Consider the following 19,248-nt stretch of genomic DNA (forward strand, 5'->3'; position numbering starts at 1 on the left):
GCTGACATTTATCTAGAGCAGCAATGGGCAAACTACGGCCCACGGGCCGTATACGGCCCGGCGGACCTTTTAATCCGGCCCGCGGAGAACGTGAGGGGAGCTAGGCTCCTCTCACAGTCCGCCCTGAAGACCGGTGTAGCATGAAAATCTGTCTCCTATGAGGATCTGTCCCCCTCGACGTATCTGCGCATGTGCCGGAGATCGCCGATCGGCTGCTAATGCCTGAAACTGGCACATGCGCAGATACGTCGAGGGGGACAGATCCTCATAGGAGACAGATTTTCATGCTACACCGGAACGACGCGGGAATACGGCGAGAATTACTATGGGGGATGAATTACTATGGGGGATGAATTACTATATGGGGGATGAATTACTATGGGGGATGAATTACTATGGGGGATGAATTACTATGGTGGATGAATTACTATAGGGGGGATGAATTACTATATGGGGGATGAATTACTATGGGGGATGAATTACTATATGGGGGATGAATTACTATGGGGGATGAATTACTATATGGGGGATGAATTACTATGGGGGATGAATTACTATATGGGGGATGAATTACTATGGGGATGAATTACTATATGGGGGATGAATTACTATGGGGGATGAATTACTATATGGGGGATTAATTACTATGCTTACTATGGGGGAGTATTACTATACAGTGGGGATCGAAAGTTTGGGCACCCCAGCTAAACATTTGTATTAATGTGCATAAAGAAGCCAAGGAAAGATGGAAAAATCTCCAAAAGGCATCAAATTACAGATTAGACTTTCTTATAATATGTCAACAAAAGTTAGATTATATTTCCATCATTTACACTTTCAAAATAACAGAAAACAAAAAAATGGCGTCTGCAAAAGTTTGGGCACCCTGCAGAATTTATAGCATGCACTGCCCCCTTTGCAAAGCTGAGACCTGCCAGTGTCATGGATTGTTCTCAATCATCGTCTGGGAAGACCAGGTGATGTCAATCTCAAAGGTTTTAAATGCCCAGACTCATCTGACCTTGCCCCAACAATCAGCATCATGGGTTCTTCTAAGCAGTTGTCTAGAAAACTGAAACTGAAAATAGTTGATGCTCACAAAGCTGGAGAAGGCTATAAGAAGATAGCAAAGCGTTTTCAGATGTCAATATCCTCTGTTCAGAATGTAATTAAGAAATGGCAGTCATCAGGAACAGTGGAAGTTAAAGCAAGATCTGGAAGACCAAGAAAAATATCAGACAGAACAGCTCACAGGACTGTGAGAAAAACAATTCAAAACCCACGTTTGACTGCACGATCCCTCCAGAAAGATCTGGCAGACACTGGAGTTGTGGTACACTATTCCACTATAAAGAGATACTTGTACAAATATGGTCTTCATGGAAGAGTCATCAGAAGAAAACCTCTTCTACGTCCTCATCACAAAAATCATCGTTTGAACTTTGCAAATGAACATATAGACAAGCCTGATGCATTTTGGAAACAAGTTCTGTGGACCGATGAGGTTAAAATTGAACTTTTTGGCCGGAATGAGCAAAGGTACGTTTGGAGAAGAAGGGGCACAGAATTTAATGAAAAGAACCTCTCTCCAACCGTTAAGCATGGGGTTGGATCAATCATGCTTTGGGGTTGTGTTGCAGCCAGTGGCACAGGGAACATCTCACGAGTAGAAGAAAAAATGGATTCAATAAAATTTCAGCAAATTTTGGATGGTAACTTGATGCCATCTGTGAAAAAGCTAAAGTTAAAGAGAGGATGGCTTCTACAAATGGATAATGATCCTAAACACACCTCGAAATCCATGGGGGATTACATCAAGAGACGTAAACTGAAGGTTTTGCCATGGCCTTCACAATCTCCTGACCTCAACATAATTGAAAATCTATGGATAGACCTTAAAAGAGCAGTGCGTGACAGACAGCCCAGAATGAGATTTCTGGGAGACTTTTGTAAGGCAGAATGGGCAAAGATACCTCAAACAAGAATTTAAAGACTCTTGGCTGGCTACAAAAAGCGTTTACAAGCTGTGATACTTGCCAAAGGGGGCAGTACAAGATATTAACTCTGCAGGGTGCCCAAACTTTTGCAGATGCCATTTTTTTGTTTTCTGTTATTTTGAAAGTGTAAATGATGGAAATAAAATCTAACTTTTGTTGACATATTATAAGAATGTCTAATCTGTAATTTGATGCCTTTTGGAGATTTTTCCATCTTTCCTTGGCTTCTTTATGCACATTAATACAAATTTTTAGGTGGGGTGCCCAAACTTTCGATCCCCACTGTACTTACTATGGATGACACATACACATCATTCATCTACTCTTGGTCCGGCCCCTGGGTCCAATATATGAACCCATTGCGGCCCTCAAGTCAAAAAGTTTGCCCACCCCTGATCTAGAGTGCAGAGTACATACGCCCATATGTTTGACTCTATAGTCATGTGGGATGCACAGATAAGAAAAAAAGGAGGACTTGAACAGTTTAGAAGAGAACTGAAACTGGCGCATGCTCAGTAGATGTGGCAACGACTGCTCTACATAATCTCAGCCTGCAGTGGAGACACAGACAAGGAAAAAGGAAAAGTGAACAGCAGAATCAACCAGGTTTTTTTCAGAATACAGAAAACTAATCTGATAGTAACTAGTTATGAATATCATGTAATACAGCATGTACTGACAGTTTTTAATGATGTGGGTTTAATGACACTTTAAAGTGGAATTAAAATGATTGTAAAGGCTCTTGGGTTTCTTTTTCTCAAAATAACAAACATGTTATACTGACCTGCTCTGTGCAATAGGTTTGCACAGAGCAGCCTCAATCCTCCTCTTCTTGGGTCCCCTGCCAGCACTCCTGGCTCCCCCCTGCCAAGTGCCCTTGAAGCAAGCCCCTTGCTAAGGGGCCCTCGTGTGTGCTCGCTGCCTAGCTGGCTCAGCCTGCCCCCTGCTCCCTCACCACTGGCTGTGATTGACAGCACCAAGAGCCAATGACTTCCACTGCTGTCTCTGAGCCAAAGAGGAGAGAGAGAGAGCCGCTGCACAGTGCTGGATCGAGATCAGGCTCAAGTAAGTAAAAGGGGGGTCTGAGCAGCACACAGAAGGTTTTTTTACCTTAATGCCCCCTTAGGATTCACTAGAGATTTGGGTCCCCCTATAGTCTTACACAGCCAGGCAACACGCATTTCCATCAGACCTTGCACACAGGAGACAGTAAATAGGCCTTGAGCTTGGTTTGTGGATTTTATTAAGGGGTATTGAACTTGGATGGGCTAGAGGGGTGTATGGGATGCCCAGGGTAACTGTAAACTGAGGACAAACTCCTGAAGCTATTTACAAGTGCTCAGAAGAGTTCTCTCCTTTTCTTGGAGAGCTAGCCAGCCTCTCCTGATGTAGAAATCCCTGGACAAGGGGATCTAGAGTCTGACTCTTTAAAAAAAATCACAGTTCAGCTGGGACTAGTCAGGTTTCCCACCCAAATGCCTTCTCCCCTATTCCTGTCCAGGGAGGATAGAATTACTCACTGTTCCTCTTCTGTAGGCTGCAGGTCAGTAGCTGCTTCAGGCCTTCTGATGGGCTAGCTCCTTCCTTAGCTCCACAGATGGTCCTTTCTCAGGCAATCGGCGAGGTCCAGCTTTCCTTCCGTCAACAACTATCCTGGAGGCAGGCTCCTTCCCTGGGCCTCCTCCCTGGCTCAACTCTCAAGGTCCTGCCCTCACATCTTCCACCCAAATTCTCCTGCTACTGAGCAGGCTCGGTCACTCTTAAGTGCTGTCCTGACCCCATGCCATGTCTCCTGCTTGGGTATTGGCTAGGATCCCTTAAGAGTGCAGACCATCTCCTCCTCAGCCCTGCTCACTGAGTTCTAGAGACTTTTCTAAGTCTCTAGATCAGGGGGAGGTTCCAGAGAGCTGATCTGCAGAGCCTCTCAGTCCTAACCCAGATTTGACCGTCTGACTATTGCACAGGCTTCTATTCAGCCTCTAACTAAAAAAATAAGTATCTAACTCCCCCAGCTAACTAGGAGGTTGCTACATAGAGAGTGTTGTAAGGTAAAAACCTTCAGGCTTTAGAACCACTTTAAACTTAAATAATAAAAATGGCTGATAGGTAGGAATTTCTGACAAGTAAACCCTATTGATCTATTCGGTCATAGCTGCATACAGTGTCTGTGTACACTGAGCTGCGCATATGTACATTTACAGCATGGTCTGTGCCAAGAGACTGTGACTCCTGTGCAGGGGTGGACTGACAACTCATGGGGCCCCCAGGCAATAGGGGATCATGGGGCCCCTGTGTCCTTGCCCACACTCAAAAAAGCCTATAAAAAAGGTACCAGGGGCATTTCATGGGGCCCCCTACTGACCCCGGGCCCTCGGGCAGTGCCCGAGTGCTCGAATGGTCAGTCCACCCCTGCTCCTGTGTACATTTGTGTGAGTGATGGGAATGGGAATGAAGGGATCACTTCCAAAGTAAGTCTGCCATAATATGCTGTATACACTAGCATATTATGGATAAAAGCACATGGGAGGCCCTTTTTTTTTCTTCCCTTTTTTTTTTGGCGGCGGTTTACTTCCACTTTAAAAACACAATAAACTACAGAGCACAGATGTGGACCAGCCACTTAAGAAAATATGGGATTTCTACTTGAATTTTTGAATGATTTCAAATTTCATGTATTCAAAATCAAGTTAAATAGACTCTAAAAACATGCATTTTTTTATTTAATATCACAGATAAATGTCTCACGTCTTTCCAGGAACATCTGGTATGTATCCTTGAACTAGAGCAAGTGCTACAATGTGCAATCACTCAATAGCCTATCTCCATGGGGCTTACAAAGGGCTGTAAAGTTGCCAATTTTCTGATTGTTCTCTCTGTTTCTTTATCAAACCCACTTGTGTAATATATTTTTGTCTCTTCCATTCAGCTCAAGTATGTTTTCAGGCCACAACAGGCACCACCAGAGACTTCTATTGGCTAGAAACCTTGTCATCGATCGCTGCACACTGATATGCTTAAAGTGAGCTCTGACAATCATACACCTGAAAAGCTTACAGTAGAAGGAAGATTGTCTTCTAGAAGATGAATGCACAATGATCTTGAAAGTACTCAGATACATTTTCTGCTGTCTTTCCATGGACTGTCACATTCCTTTCCTGGCTACAAGTTCTTTTGTTTCGTATCCACTCCAGCACTCTTTCTCAACTGCACTTGTTCCTCCATCTTGTTGTATTACAGACTTTCTCATCTAATTCTATTATGTCTCTTCATTTTAAAGGAAAATTATAGTGTGTTATCAGTGAAGCCTTATTTTGGGTCTGTATTGGACAGTTTAATATGAGGGGTCTTCAAATGTTTCAGCATTTTTATTCACATATACTGTATATACGTTTACAAAAAATGCAGAAACATTTTGAAGGTCTTTCGTATAAATCAAAACTCTGACCTCCCATTAAATAAATATGTCCTGCAGTATTTAAAGAAGAATTCCAAGTATGGATATTTTATACATACGTACATTGATTCAGCTTGGACCAATGTAACTATGCATATTCCATACCTGGCCAATCCCCCTGGAAACTGGAAATCACTGAAGTAGATGCCACTACTCCAGTGATCTCCATTTGCTCTTGAGTCCCATGCCAAGCAGCTAGTCTGCTGCTTAGTGAACACAGGGGTCAGCACCTTGGCATGGGCACCATTCAGAGAATGCTTTGCATTTTCATATGTACTGTTTCTACCTCAACCACTTGCCGACCCGCTCACAGTAAATCTACTGTGAGCAGACAGAAATTGCAGGCACCACCACATACATGTTTTCAGGCCTGGTTCCAGGTTTGGGCCCCTAGCCAATCTGTGCTGTAATTGACTACAGCACAAGTCGGTCAGCCGGTCACAGCCAATGATTTTGGCTGTATACCTGCTGATCGGCAGTGGCCAATCAGAGAACAGAGTCCTATGTTTACAAACACACAGAACTCTGTACACAGACTGCGATCTGGCTGTTTTTTGCTCCCTGCTAAAAAGCAGGGAGGAAAAACACCCAGATCTCTTAGTAAAAGCAGCAGATAACACATTACACTTGTTAGATACACAGTTAACCCCTTGATGTTAACCCCTTCCCAGCCAGGGTCATTAGTACAGTGACAGTGTACAGTATTATATCTGATCACTGTTTTAGTTTCAAAGTCAGTATCAGTTAGTGTACCTCCCAGTGAGGGTATGTTTGCACCAGACTGCCCACCATGCTATCAAAGTCTCACTATAAGTTGCTGATCACCGCTATTACCAGTATAGCGTCAAAGCTGCCTAAATTTCATTATATATAGTTTGTAGACGTCATCACTTTTACACAAACCAATTAACACACACTTATTGTTGTTTTTTTCTTTAATCAAAGACATAGAAAGTAGAAAATATAGTATGTTTTTGTTTCAAAATGTTTGGTCTTTCTTCGTTTATATAATAAAAAATTAAAAACCCAGTGGTCACCAAATACCACCAAAAGAAAGCTCTGTAGAAAAAGGGTATAGTGTTGCATGATTGTGCAATTGCCAGTGTAAGAAGCACAGTGCTGAATAGGAAGAAATGCCCAGGGGATAAAACCTACCCAAGGTCAATTGGTTAAAGTTTACATCCAGACAATTTTTTTTCTAGTTTTGGATAGAGTAGAGAAGGATTAGAAGCTCTGCCTCACTTTACTACAATACAGAGCTCACAGAAATTTCCCCTCACTTATGGCCATGGTGACAACATAAAAACCTGACAGAGGTTCTAAGGGTGATGATTACACTTGCTCTGGGATATCAATTTAAGCATCTAAGCACCAGCACACTTACAGTGATCATCACTGGGGCAGGCTGAGGGAGTAGTTAGTTCTTAACCGGCACAAGGTAGCCGCCACAAAGAGTTTTATTGGAAACCATTCACAGCATCTGCTGTTGCAATTCTAACCTTTAAAGAACATATGTCTGCATCACTCGCTGCCACATTCATACAGGAATGTAACACTATGTTAGCTCCATACAGACGTTCTTTAAATTCTAATTAGTTCATTCAGAGATTAACCATAATGATTTTTAAATAGTGTTATAATAGGAAGAAAGAAAAACAGTGCACAGATATTTATAGTAAAGATATTAGAAAACGGATATAACTAAAAAACGCTTGAAACAGACTTTAACCCCCCCCCCCTCCTTTTTGACCTCTGCCTACCTTGTTGCAGGTTCTCTCCACAGTTTAGATACTCATTCACCCAGCGGACCCAGCGTTGTCCTGACAAGTCCATTCTCATGTTTGCAAGTGTCATATAGCATACCTAAAAAATAAAAAAAAATCTTACTTTTTCGATGGTTCTCAGGAGGAAGTGTCATTGAGAACTGCAAGTGTTTGTTAACAATGTTAGAGTGAGCCTGTCCCAAGTCTGTCCCCAATAACATACAATGTAGGATAGACATTGTTCAGATCTAGTTACAATTGTAATAAATAATATTATAATGATATTGAAGCTCTGTCTGCAAAGTACAGAAAGGGTTAATCACAACAAACACAACTGACTAGCCCCCTCATAAACAATGAGAACTACTCAGTATTTTTCTATGCTGGAGGGTTAATAATAAGGTATCTATAAAAGCCAAGCTGCAATTTTTTTTTTTTTTTTTAAGGTATGCTATGTCAAACGGGGCATGTAACAAAAATAACATAGATGTTATCCCAATTTGGCTTAAAAAGTGGGAATGCATTTTAAAGTCAAGTATCCTACGTGCATCTGTATTTCCATCTGACCTGGCTTCACAATCCAACAACCACATATTTTTAGGAGGATGAAATTACAAATTCATATGGATTTTATGCATATACAGTACCTCTGAGGAGACTGAATGTATTTTAATAGCCTTCTTCTTGTAGCATAGGTGTGTTTGGTATCTAACTGATTGGTATCTATTTATGCATTCGTGTAACTACTTCTTATGAAAGTAACACCACCACAGCAAGCATTATGGAGCATGTATATAATTTGACTCTCAGAGTTCAGTTTCAGGTAAACGTAAGGTGACTCACATATGTGTATTGCTGCGAGATGGTTTACAACAGGCCATTTATGACAGGACCTATTTTGAAGTCTTTTGCAGATCCTGTAAGTAGAGGTTTATAATCTCCTGCATTTCTTATTAGCTCGCTTTTACATGTGCTGGACTGTGATTTATCAAACCTGTCACCATCTTTGGTTGCCCACCACAGACCTTTTTTGTTTCCACTTTTCACATTTTGGAGAAAAGAGGGTTGTTCTGTATTCAGTATGGCTTTCCTATTTTCGTCACACAGTTTGGGACTTGTCAGGCCTCACTCATATCACACTAACCCATCCTCAAAAACTAAAATAGTACATAGGGGAGATTTACTAAAACTGGACATGCAAAATCTCGCGCAGCTCTACATAGAAACCAATCAGCTTCCAGGTTTTATTGTCAAAGCATATTTGAACAATCTGAAGTTAGAAGATGACTGGCTGCCATGCACAGCTGCACCAGATTTTGAGTGCTCCAGTCTTTTGATTTTGGTAAATGTCCCCTATATTATTTTTCAATCGCACTCTACATTGTAGGCATGATGACTTAAGACAACAGTGAGTTTACGTTTCTTTACTGGGAGCAGTTGAAGAATTCAGTGGGCCAAAACATACGGATTTTACTCTTAAAGAAGCAATCCTTCTCCCTAAACCTTCTACAAATAACTACAATCCATTTGTTCCCTTCTAATAACAACACCATTCCGCTGTCAGATTGCTCTGCAACTTATAGCAACACAGGTTAATTTATTTTTGCCCACGAAGCATTACCCACAGCCTGCTCTCTATGGGGATTTTTCTTTTTAAATTTCAGTGTGAAAGTTTACAGTAAATCCTTAGCAGGGTCCGTATGTTTTGACAGTGTCTACAATTTGTGGGATGTCCTCCACTGGGCTGGAGACAAAGTGCAGTATATCATTGGCAAAGATAGTTCAATTTCTTTCTGATCTGTCCACCCTACATCATATGATGCTTAATGTTTTCCAACCGGACTAAAGGTTCTTAACACCATGATGTATAGCTCAGAGTTAAAGGACAACCTTGGATTCTGCTTGTTGCCAGGTCTAATGGCTTGGAACAAAATACTTTTGTCACGATCATGGTCAGGGGTGATTGGTATGCCATTTTAATTTATTTATATGGTCACTTTTAACTGTTTATGTGACATTGCAGGTACCCCACATCATAGGAATGGCAGCTTTAATGATTTAGCAGTAAAAGATTCTCTTAAAAATGTGTGGGTAAAAATGTAATATGGCCCCTCTAAAACAATGTACTATTGGGTGAATGCACATTGAAAATCTCCATCAGTATGATGCATGAAACTCATTGAAGAGAGGAGAAGACTTCTGACATTCTGCAAAGGAACAAATCTCCCTGCTGGCTCATGACAAGAATACCAAAGGCTTTCTAGCTGCAGCTGAAATCTTGTCTGTGAGACAGAAGGAGCATCCTGGGATGCATTTGTTAAGAGGAAAGACAACACCGTGATTGGGCTCAAGTGAATGCGAATGTGTAATCTTCCAGGTTGGAATGGCTAACATTGGATCATAATTAGAGACAATAAGATCTTGCTTTCAGCAGAATGCATACTGCTATAACAAAAGAGCACATATCAACAGGAGTCATATAAAACATAGAACAAACAAAAATGGGATTTTTAAAAAAAAAAAGCAAGAAAACTGCATAACTGCAAAGGCAAAATATTTGAACAGAGTATCAGCAATTTATTTATTTTCAAATCTTGTGTGACTCATATGATTCAGGCCTAAGGTAGACATCTGGTAGCTCTAGAATTTGTAAGAATAGCTCAAATGTCTGAATTTTTTATGGGCTGTTGGTGCTGAGAATTGCTTAGTCTTAGCAGGCATGCTTTTGAAAAATTTAAAAACTCCTGGTATCCTATTAGCAATGCCTTTAAAAACAATACTGCACTTATCCAGATATTTTGTTAGTATATACACATCAGTACTCTAGTATGCTATGCAGTATTTGCCCTTGCACACGTAGTACACTCTAGTGTGCTACTAGTGTTAGTGTAGGTACATTTACAGTATTATGGTATGACTAAAATGTGTGAGTCTATAATTAGGTCAGGTTCCTGCAGGTCAGGCTAGGTGACTCAACAGGTTGGGACTCTATTGTCTCCACCTGGTTCTGGAGGACCATGGAAGCTTCCAGAAGCCAGTGGCTAGGAGGGGTGGTGTCAGGAAAGGCCTGCCCATAGTGCAGGTGAAGTTCCATTGCGCACAAATATGCTCATGCGCAGAGTCCTTACGAGCCAAACAGATGTGCAGGCACTTAGACATAGGCGCGCACACGTGCGCACATGCATGCACACTCGCATACTCACACGCCTGTCACTAATGCTGGTGCCAAAAGGGCTATTTAAACTGGCTGCAGTAGTTGTCCCTTTGCCATATGGTCTTATCCCTGCTTGTGTTCCCTGATTCCTGTGATTGTCTCCTGATACCATACCAGCTTGTTCCTGACCTCCTCTTGACCACTACCTGCCCTGTCCTCTGGCTTGCCTTGGATTATCCTTCTGTCTCTGCTCCTGTCTGATTGATCCTCCATTGCTGACCTGGCCTGTGACCCGACTACTCTTCCTCCTGTCGCTTTAAGCCTGATCCGCCTGACCAATACCGAACCCGGCTCGTCTGACCCTGTATCCTCAGCACGCTGCTCTCGGGTATCCAAACATCCAGCATGGCTGCTGTCAGGGCTCCGGGTATGACCAGAGGTATGTGAACTGACGTAGGGAAACGCAGGCTTCAGATATGTTATAAACAATATAATTTATTAATACTAACAATACAAAACGCAGTGCAATACTAAAACATAAACACAGTGCAACGAACCAAACCAAACCACCCACAGATAACAATACATACAATGCAAGCGTAGTCAGGCAGGCCGGGTCAATAACAATCGGGCAGGTAGGAACAGGAGGAGCAGGCAGAGACTAGTCAGGTCACGAGCCGGGTACAGCAACTAACGGGCAGGTAGGTACAGGGGGTCAGGCAGAGAATGGTCGGGGTAACAAGCCAGGGATCAAACAGAAGTCAGCAGAGGTCAGGATCAAGCAGGGTCGGCAACAAGTCAGTTAGGCAGGAACAGGAACAGGAATGCAGGTAACAAGATACAGGGGCCCATGGAAAAACACACACCAAGGCCCAGACTGCAGGTCTGGCCATTCCTTAAATACACCTCCGTAATCAGCTTCAGGTATTTGGCTGACTGCAGGGTTGAGTCTCTGATTGCTGAGAGCAGCCGCTGGCCAGCCCTGGTACTGCAGCCCACAAGGCAGGTGAGTCCCACCATTACTGGCAAGTCCATTCCTGACAGCTGCATCAGGACCCTGCTCCCTGCCTACAACTCATCAGCTTACCAGCTATTACTGGACTGATCACAGGCGCTTATACCCCACCGTGCCCCTGAGACTGCTGTCTCACCATCAGCGGTCCTTGAGCCGGAGTTGTACGGAAGGCCTGCTGTAGCAAACTTGCGCATCAGAGATGGACGCAGATTCTCCCTTTTATTAAAAGTATTCATTTATTCTTTATTATCCTTCCCCCTTCCTTTCTGAGAGGCACAATGACAGATGTGTGTGTGTTAAAAGTGTCACAGGACAGATCCCAGCAGGGAGCCACATGGTGCCGCTCTGCCAGAGAACATGTGTAATTTCTCACCTCGTAACCAAGATAAGGCAGCTTTTCTCCAGGAATTGAAAGAGATTGTAACCTCATAAAACCTTATAGCGTAGGTGACAGAATTAAATGAACATTCCTCAAGTCAGTTTTTCCCCTATGTTTCATATCTTGAAATATGGAAGACTTACATAAAAACCGGGCACCTCGTCAGTTGGCCAACGCGCAGACGGACGTCCATTCGTTTCGCATGCTCAGGGAAGCAGAAACATAGATCTCGTGAACCGTGCGGCCTACAATCTCATAATTCATATCTACATGATCCTTAGACTTATTTGCATAATAAAATACCCGTGGAGAGATTGTCGCTTGTGCAGCTGGAAAGTTATAGGCCAAAATATGGATTATGAAAGATGTTGAGTATTGGTCAGTTACTCAAAGCCTTTAAAAACACAGGCTAGAAGGCCTAATAAGTAAGTTGAAGACATCTCCCATTTGTAACATCAATACCACCTGGGGAGACCTTTTCGCTCTGCAACTTGGATCTGCTTACATCAAAGGCTTAAATGGCAAGTAACTTAACCCTTTAACTTCTCCCTGTTATCTCTTTGCTGTGCTATAGTTCTTTGTGTATATATATACATATATATATATATATATATATATATATATATATATATATCTTAGTTACATCTCTTTCCGTAAATATTTTATTGCACCTGTTTGACTCTTTTAGTAATAAATCTTTCTTTCTGAAAGTGTTAAACTGTTTCTAAAGCGCTTAATTGCAATTTACGAATTCCTGCCTCTAAAGAGACACTACTGTGTTTGTCTAATCCTCTGCCCAATCGGCCTGCGGTGACCGTATTGGACAGACGACTTTTCAACCATTATAGTGTATATTTGATAAAGAGAATTTCCTCTTTCTCTGTGCAAAAAGGGGTGGTGGCAGTGAAGGGTTAGTTGCGTAATTAACCCGACCCAGTAACAATCGCTCAGGCTGACGGCACGGTTGACGATTAGCTGGAAAATCGTTATGCAGGCTGCAGCTGCGTGTGGCATTGTTATGCACGTTACATTGTGGTTTTAGATCGGCCAGTCCTTCGGTCACGAGTTTGGTGAGAAGGTCTGGGGTCTGGCGCCGCGATCGTGACACCTGCCTCTTCACATCAGGTTCACTATCCAGGTACATGACAGGTGGGGACCTAAATATGCATGTTTATGGGAGTCTGACCAAACCCAGGCTTGGAGGTCCTGGTAGTGTGATAAGGTTAACCCATAAATATGAGAGAGTCATGCTAGCGAGGAAGTCAGGTGGAAGATGGAATGCTGAGCAGGCTGCCCATGGCTTAGGAGGGGTTCCCTAGTTCTACTGGGGCTTGGTCTCCAGTCTGGGCTTGGGCTGGCTCAGGAAGATCCATTCAGCATCACAATATAAACAGGATCATTGTCTAGGAGCAGCAGGAGCAAGGAGGACAGAGTGAGTACATCAGCACACCTATGGATTTACAAGGGGAGAGACTGCAACATATAGCAAGCTTTCAAAGGACAGCCCTGTGCTTAATCCTTTATCCTTGTCCTAGGAGATCTTCAGAGCAGCCAGGAGGGCTGGTATTGTCTGCAGGCTGTTGAGCTGGAAGCAGTTCTACAGGGGAGAGGAGATACTTCTGCATGTAGCTTGCAACAATCTGTGCTAACTTTCAGAGGGTCTGAGAGTCCCCAGCCCGTAAGGAGAGTTTGCTACTGATCAGGGACAGATCTGGCTAGTCTGAGGTGGGGGTGCAGTGCAAAATGTCAGGGGGGCATAGGATAGGAGGTCAACAGGGCATTGCACATAAATAGGAAACAGTAATGGAGTGTACTGGAGTTCAGCAGGGCTGAGGATAGGGCCTAAAAGAGTACAGGGCAGGGATCAGCAGTTGGTAGGTCAGTGTACAGGAGATTAGCAGGGCAGAGGAAGGAAGGTTAGCAGGGCAGAGGATGGGTAGTCATCAGGGCAGAGGACAGGGGTCACTATGGTAGTGTACTGCAGGGGTCAGCAGTTTGTAGGCCAGTGTATAGGGGGTCAGCAGGGCAGAGGATGGTCAGTCAGCTGGGAAGTGTACAGGAGTCAGAATGGTAGTGTACAAGGGTCAGCAGTGTGCAGCACATATATTATGTTTTTAAAGGAGAATGTACCCTCTAAACAGTATAAACAAAATAAAACTCCCTCTAGGTTAGCTAAATAGGTTTGTTGCATGTCCCTGATGGTGGTAGTGGTGGATGCAAATCTTCATATGCTAAGGGTTTAACAGTCTGTTCTATATGGATACATTGCAAATGTTGGAGGTTGGTGAGGTGGTGGCCTGGTCTTTCCTAATATGCTCCAATGGTCTCGCTTTGGGGATGGCGCATAGTTCCAGTGATGTCTTTCTCTCACTGGGGAGTCTTGGGCTGATAGTTACGCCCAGGGGCGGACTGATCATTTGGAAACTCGAGCACTACCTGAGGGCCCAGGGTCAGTAGGAGGCCCCATGAGATGCCCCTGGTACCTTTTTCATATGCTTTTTTGAGTTTGGGCAAGGACACAGGGGCCCCATGATCCCCTATTGCCCGGGGGCCCCATGAGTTGTCAGTCTGCCCCTGGTTACGCCTGGATAGCTACATGCATCTTGGACTGTAATAGATTCTGCTATGTACTGCTCCTGATGAAGCGGCTTGGACCGCGAAATGCATACGAGTTCAACGGTGACCCTCTTTTCCCTCTTTGTATAACATGTAATTATAGTATTGTACATGGTCCTGTCTTGGACAGAGCATTTGGCTATCTTGACTTACAAGTGTAATACGGTCATAGAGGGCTGGATATTTGTTTTGGGTACACCAATAAATGATTCAGAATCTTTTCTCTTTTTAATGTGTTTTATGTATAATCTTTTTTATTATGTAAAAATAAAAATTTGTAAAGTAGATTACTTTCTAATGCAAGCCATAGATTATGTGATTTTCTTTCCTGCAACCACAAGTTGCAGGAAAGAAAATCGCTCGATTACCCCATCAACACAGTCTCCCTCCTTCAGTAATCACATGCAAAAAATCCAACAGACTGGTTGTACTGAAGCCAATCAATGGTTCAACTTCAGTACAACCAGCCTGTCCAAAGATGGATCGAATCTCGGCCGGTCTCTGCTGAACCAGCCAAGATATGATTCATCTATGGTGGGGTTTAGCTGCTCTAGACCTTTGGATACAATAGCAGCACCTATACATGAAATAATTATGGGGTGGCAAAACGTACACCAAATCTAATACAAACAGCTTTTGAGTATTTGGTAGCTCTAATTCTAAGTTTAACCAGAATTTTATTACAGTTAGTCCATGTGTAGGAGTATAGCCATCCCGGCACACAGGCGCTAAATGAGCAGCTCAGTATACATTCAAAAAAGATAGTGAGCAGGCAGGTACATTTCTTTTACCTCCTCTTTGGTAGAGCCAAAAACAATTATGTCATCTAGGTAGACAATGCACTGAGTGGAACAAAGATCTCCCAGTGACCGAGAGGTTGCAGGTGCACCAGTAATGCCATGGGACATGTGAACAAACTGAAAAACCCTGGTGTGCAAATAAAAACAGTTTTTTCTGATCTTCCTTACTCATAGTACTTGATAGTGTCTTAATCTCAAGCCATTGCCATTTTCCATTTGCTGCCTTGCAGCGCATTAAAAGCTTTCTCAATGCAAGGAAGAGTGTATTGATCTAGAACAGTTCTTCAACTAATGCTGGCCATTCACTATACAATTTTCTGTCCAATTTCTGCCCAGGTTTCTTTAGATTTACCTTCAACTGTGTAGTGCAAGGGCCCGCCTAATTGAATACAATTGAAAGTGCTGTTGAGGTTTGACCTCATATTATAAGGTTTTAGGTAAATTTAAAGCAATTTTCTAAAGAAAATTGTATAGTGTATGGCCAGCCTAAGAGTTCTGCAAGCAGCATATATTTGTACTTCACCATTTTTCTTACTTTCTGACCACCACTACTTGGGCTGCACGAGGGATTTTAAAGTTAACAGCAATCTTTCATATTTCATCTTTTGCAGACACTCTCAAACATCATCCAAATAGAAGGTATTTGTCTGGATCTCTCACTCTCTCTCTCAATTAGCATCATCCAGGTGAAAGTCTAAGACAGTTTCTTGCTTTTCAACTTTGGCAGGTGGTAGGGTAGGAATTAATTGGTAACCATATGCCACATTCTGCCAGGCTGGTATTACAACTGGGTCAGTGGTAATATTTCAGACCTAACACCACCCGTTCTTGGACATTTAATAAGATAGTATTTTATTTCAGTTAATATTTCCCCACCATTCTTTGCAGCCTCTTTAGAATCAGTCTCTAGCAGCTAATAGCTGCCAATTGCCCCTGGTAAGATTTACATGTAATCCTGCAGAACTCTATCTCTCCACAGTGGAAGATCTATTGGATGTTCCCTAAACATCCTCCAGGAAGATCAGAGGCAAGAGCTTGGAGGTTCTGGAGCTACAGGCAATGCAGGCAGGGGGATTTGCTTCTGTGACTGGAAAACCCATTTGAAATCAGCCTCAACTGCTTGTCAATGGAGCCTACATTCATAGCAACAGACTCATTCCCCCAAGGTGGAGGGCTCACAAAGGCAATTACTTTGAGTGAAGTTTCCTCATCAACTATAGAGAGAGGAAGGGATATAATACACAACATCCCTAACGAATACAGGGGGGGGGGAATCCTCTTTTTTGGTGGGACTTTAACGGCACAATTTACTTGTATGATAAATTTCAACAATTCAAAAGAGATTTTTTATAAAAACAGTATGAAATTTTTTTTTGCAATCTTCAAACATAAATATAAAGCTACAATACATATTACAGCAGTGTCATCAGAGAGGGTATTGCAAATCTAATCATGGATCATGCATGGTTTTTACTTGACGCGTTTTGAGATCAACAAAAATCTCTTCTTCAGAAGTACTCAAGAAAGCATGACGTATGATTCCATGTGAGGTAAAAACCGCCAGGAAATATTAAGAACAAATTGTTATGTGAACACAGTCATGGATTTCTCATATATCTCAGGCAAAAATGATGAAACAGAAATTAATAAAGAAAAAACTGAGACCAGTGGATGAAAAATGCCGCCCAAATGCTTCCTGAAGAGGCCCCGCCCAAATGCACCCAAGGGCCCGGGGTCAGTAGGGGGCCCCATGAGATTCCCCTGGTACCTTTTTCATAGGCTTTTTTGAGTATGGGCAAGGACACAGGAGCCCCACGATCCCCTATTGCCCAGGGGCCCCATGAGTTGTCAGTCTGCCCCTGGTTACGCCTGGATAGCTACATGCATCTTGGACTGTAATAGATTCTGCTATGTACTGCTCCTGATGAAGCGGCTTGGACCGCGAAATGCATACGAGTTCAACGGTGACCCTCTTTTCCCTCTTTGTATAACATGTAATTATAGTATTGTACATGGTCCTGTCTTGGACAGAGCATTTGGCTATCTTGACTTACAAGTGTAATACGGTCATAGAGGGCTGGATATTTGTTTTGGGTACACCAATAAATGATTCAGAATCTTTTCTCTTTTTAATGTGTTTTATGTATAATCTTTTTTATTATGTAAAAATAAAAATTTGTAAAGTAGATTACTTTCTAATGCAAGCCATAGATTATGTGATTTTCTTTCCTGCAACCACAAGTTGCAGGAAAGAAAATCGCTCGATTACCCCATCAACACAGTCTCCCTCCTTCAGTAATCACATGCAAAAAATCCAACAGACTGGTTGTACTGAAGCCAATCAATGGTTCAACTTCAGTACAACCAGCCTGTCCAAAGATGGATCGAATCTCGGCCGGTCTCTGCTGAACCAGCCAAGATATGATTCATCTATGGTGGGGTTTAGCTGCTCTAGACCTTTGGATACAATAGCAGCACCTATACATGAAATAATTATGGGGTGGCAAAACGTACACCAAATCTAATACAAACAGCTTTTGAGTATTTGGTAGCTCTAATTCTAAGTTTAACCAGAATTTTATTACAGTTAGTCCATGTGTAGGAGTATAGCCATCCCGGCACACAGGCGCTAAATGAGCAGCTCAGTATACATTCAAAAAAGATAGTGAGCAGGCAGGTACATTTCTTTTACCTCCTCTTTGGTAGAGCCAAAAACAATTATGTCATCTAGGTAGACAATGCACTGAGTGGAACAAAGATCTCCCAGTGACCGAGAGGTTGCAGGTGCACCAGTAATGCCATGGGACATGTGAACAAACTGAAAAACCCTGGTGTGCAAATAAAAACTGTTTTTTCTGATCTTCCTTACTCATAGTACTTGATAGTGTCTTAATCTCAAGCCATTGCCATTATCCATTTGCTGCCTTGCAACGCATTAAAAGCTTTCTCAATGCAAGGAAGAGTGTATTGATCTAGAACAGTTCTTCAACTAATGCTGGCCATTCACTATACAATTTTCTGTCCAATTTCTGCCCAGGTTTCTTTAGATTTACCTTCAACTGTGTAGTGCAAGGGCCCGCCTAATTGAATACAATTGAAAGTGCTGTTGAGGTTTGACCTCATATTATAAGGTTTTAGGTAAATTTAAAGCAATTTTCTAAAGAAAATTGTATAGTGTATGGCCAGCCTAAGAGTTCTGCAAGCAGCATATATTTGTACTTCACCATTTTTCTTACTTTCTGACCACCACTACTTGGGCTGCACGAGGGATTTTAAAGTTAACAGCAATCTTTCATATTTCATCTTTTGCAGACACTCTCAAACATCATCCAAATAGAAGGTATTTGTCTGGATCTCTCACTCTCTCTCTCAATTAGCATCATCCAGGTGAAAGTCTAAGACAGTTTCTTGCTTTTCAACTTTGGCAGGTGGTAGGGTAGGAATTAATTGGTAACCATATGCCACATTCTGCCAGGCTGGTATTACAACTGGGTCAGTGGTAATATTTCAGACCTAACACCACCCGTTCTTGGACATTTAATAAGATAGTATTTTATTTCAGTTAATATTTCCCCACCATTCTTTGCAGCCTCTTTAGAATCAGTCTCTAGCAGCTAATAGCTGCCAATTGCCCCTGGTAAGATTTACATGTAATCCTGCAGAACTCTATCTCTCCACAGTGGAAGATCTATTGGATGTTCCCTAAACATCCTCCAGGAAGATCAGAGGCAAGAGCTTGGAGGTTCTGGAGCTACAGGCAATGCAGGCAGGGGGATTTGCTTCTGTGACTGGAAAACCCATTTGAAATCAGCCTCAACTGCTTGTCAATGGAGCCTACATTCATAGCAACAGACTCATTCCCCCAAGGTGGAGGGCTCACAAAGGCAATTACTTTGAGTGAAGTTTCCTCATCAACTATAGAGAGAGGAAGGGATATAATACACAACATCCCTAACGAATACAGGGGGGGGGGGGAATCCTCTTTTTTGGTGGGACTTTAACGGCACAATTTACTTGTATGATAAATTTCAACAATTCAAAAGAGATTTTTTATAAAAACAGTATGAAAT

Source organism: Staurois parvus, unplaced genomic scaffold (genome assembly GCF_062004578.1).
Source record: "Staurois parvus isolate SC_StPar_1 unplaced genomic scaffold, SC_StPar_1.0 ptg000536l, whole genome shotgun sequence".
NCBI lineage: Eukaryota > Metazoa > Chordata > Amphibia > Anura > Ranidae > Staurois > Staurois parvus.